Raw genomic sequence first — 2854 nt, forward strand, 5'->3', positions numbered from 1 at the left:
AGAAAAAGACAAGATCTCCTGAGTAAATTGGGAGCATGGGGACCTTGGGGGATGGTTGCAGTGGGGAGGGGAGAGTCAGGGAGGGGAGCAGAGAAAAATGTAGAGCTCAATAAATATCAATAAAAATAATTAAAAAATTATGAAATAAAAAATGAATAATGGGCTAATATAAGTTGTAAGAGTTAATAAGAAGCCTGAGCTAATGGGCCAATCAGTTTATAGTTAAAAAAAAAAAAGAGCTAGTTCCAGGACAGGATCCAAAACTACAGAGAAACCTTGTCTTGAAAAAAAAAAAAACCCAAAATAAATAAATTCGGTCTCCTAAAACTTCTCAACTGTGGGATCATATATAATAACAAATAACTTATTTCCTTACTTCAAGAGGGAAAAACCAGGGCACACTCAAAATCTAAACAAAGCAAAATACACTCCAACAGTGTAAATAAATGTCAATATCTGGGATTCACCATCTTCTGGGGTCCTACAAGAGCCACTTCCCCATCTCTGCCCTCTGCAGCACACACAGCCTGTCTTCTGAGCTCGGGCCAGTTCCACTTCCCATTACTGTTCTTGGTGGTCATCCCATGGTGCTGGCGGGGTCTTCTGCAGCTGGGCTGCACCTCCACCCATAGCCTCTCATAGGCTCTCTTCATGGTGCCAAGCCTCGACTTCTTTCATGACCCCTTCAGTCCTGGGCCTTCAACTGCCACAGTGGCTACACCTTCGCCAGCGTCCTCTCCTGGTCCTTCACAGGGCCAAGCCTCAGCTGCTCTCCGTGATCCCGTATGCCTTCAAAACCCGTGCTATGTGGGTGATGCTTACACTGCCAAGTTGAGCTGGCAGAATGAGGTCCAACCTTGGCCGCCACGGGAACACACCTTCCTTGTGCTGACTCTCGGGAAACACTTCCCAGAGATTTCACCTCACTCAGCGATGTTGGTCTCTTCCTGATCCTTGATAATTTCTTAGCTCCCGCAGACCAGCCTCAATTGTGCCAGTACTGCAAGGCTTCACGTCAAGGGTGCTGTTCTCTTGCCACATCTTGTTCTTCAGCCCCAGCTAACCAGACCATGCATTCTTCACAGAAACATTCCAGTAGTCTCACTTCCCCTTGAAACTTCACAAGCCAGGCCTCCATCTTCTGCACTGCTCTCAGAAGTCTTCTTTTCTTAATTTCTATTTTATATACATTGGTATTTTGCTTGCAAGTATGTCTGTGAGAATCAGACCACCTGGAACAGGAGTTACAGACAGCTGTGAGCTGTTATGTGGGTACTGGGAATTGAACCTGGGTCCTCTGGCAGAGCAGCCAGTGCTCTTAACCGCGGAGTCATCTCTCCAGTCCCTCTCTCAGCAGTCTTACCTTCCAGGCTCCCACAGAACGGCCCACTGAACTCTAAACACACAATGGCTTTTCTAGCCCAAACTTCTGAAGCTCTTGCGTAATCCTCCTAAACACATGGTCTGGTCTGTCACAGAAACACCCCACTACACTCATAGCAACTTGTCTTAGTCAGGGTTACTATTGCTGTGATGAAACATGATCAAAAAGCAAATTGGGGAGGAAAGGGTTTATTCAGCTTGCCTTTCCACATCTGCCACAGTTCATCATCAAAGAAAGGCAGGACAGGAAGTCAAGCAGGGCAGGAAGCTGGAGCCAGGAGGCAGAGGCCATGGAAGATGCTGCTTACTGACTTGCTCAATATGATGTGGCTTGTTCAGCCTGCTTCCTAATAGAGCCAGGACCACTAGCCAGGGGATGGCCCCTCCCACAAAGGGCTGGACCATCCCCCATCAATCACCAATTAAGAAAATTCCCTGAAGGCTTTCATACAGCCCGTGGGAGGCTGAAGCCTTTGGAGGCATTTTCTCAACTGTGGTCTCCTCCTCTCAAAGGACTGTTTGCGTCCAGGTGACATGAAACCAACCCGCACAGCAGGTTCTAGTCACAGCAGTGACTAGTCACAGCAGTGTAGCTGCTGCTCTCCAGGGCTGCTTACATGTCACTTCCTTTTGGCTACACCAGTAACAGGAGCATCTTCCAACCATCAACCCCTTTGCCTGTTTTCTATTTAAAATTGTGTATGGTGTATATTCATGTGGATGTTCTCGTGTCCATGCTGGTACAAATGTGTACAAATGTGTGTTTAAGAGGCCACTGGGTATCTTCAACTGGTTCTTGACTTTTTTGTCTTGCTTTTCAGGACAGGGTTTCTCTAAGAGCCTAGTGAGTTGTCTAAAAGTCACTCTGTAGACCAGGCTGGCCTCAAACTCAGAGATCTGCCTGACTCTGTCTCCCAAGTGCTGGGACTTAAAAGAGTGCACCACCACCACCGTGTTTTTTTTTTTTAAATTTATTATATATATGGTACTCTGCATGTATGCCTGCAGGCCAGAAAAGGACACCAGATCTCATTTTAGATGGTTGTGAGCCACCGTGTGGTTACTAGGAATTGAACCTCTGGAAGAGCAGCCAGAGCTCTTACCCTCAGAGCCATTTCCCCAGCCTGCAGGTTCTGCTGTTTTTAAAGATGGGGGGTGGTCTCAGCCGGGCAGTGGTGGCACACGCCTTTAATCTCAGCACTTGTGAGGCAGAGGCAGGTGGATCTCTGTGAGTTCAAGGCTAGGCTAGTCTACAAGAGCTAGTTCCAAGACAGGCCCCAAAGCTACAGAGAAACCCTGTCTCAAAAACAAGCAAAACAAAACAAGATGCAGAAGAAGAGGAAGAAGAAGAGGAAGAGGAAGAGGAAGAAGAAGAAGAAGAGGAAGAAGAAGAAGAAGAAGAAGAAGAAGAAGAAGAAGAAGAAGAAGAAGAAGAAGAAGAAGAAGAAGAAGAAGAAGAAGAAGAAGAAGA

This window comes from Alexandromys fortis, unplaced genomic scaffold (assembly GCF_014885135.2).
Source record: "Alexandromys fortis isolate MF-2015 unplaced genomic scaffold, M_Fortis_MF-2015_v1.1 scaffold_273, whole genome shotgun sequence".
In the NCBI taxonomy this organism is placed as follows: domain Eukaryota; kingdom Metazoa; phylum Chordata; class Mammalia; order Rodentia; family Cricetidae; genus Alexandromys; species Alexandromys fortis.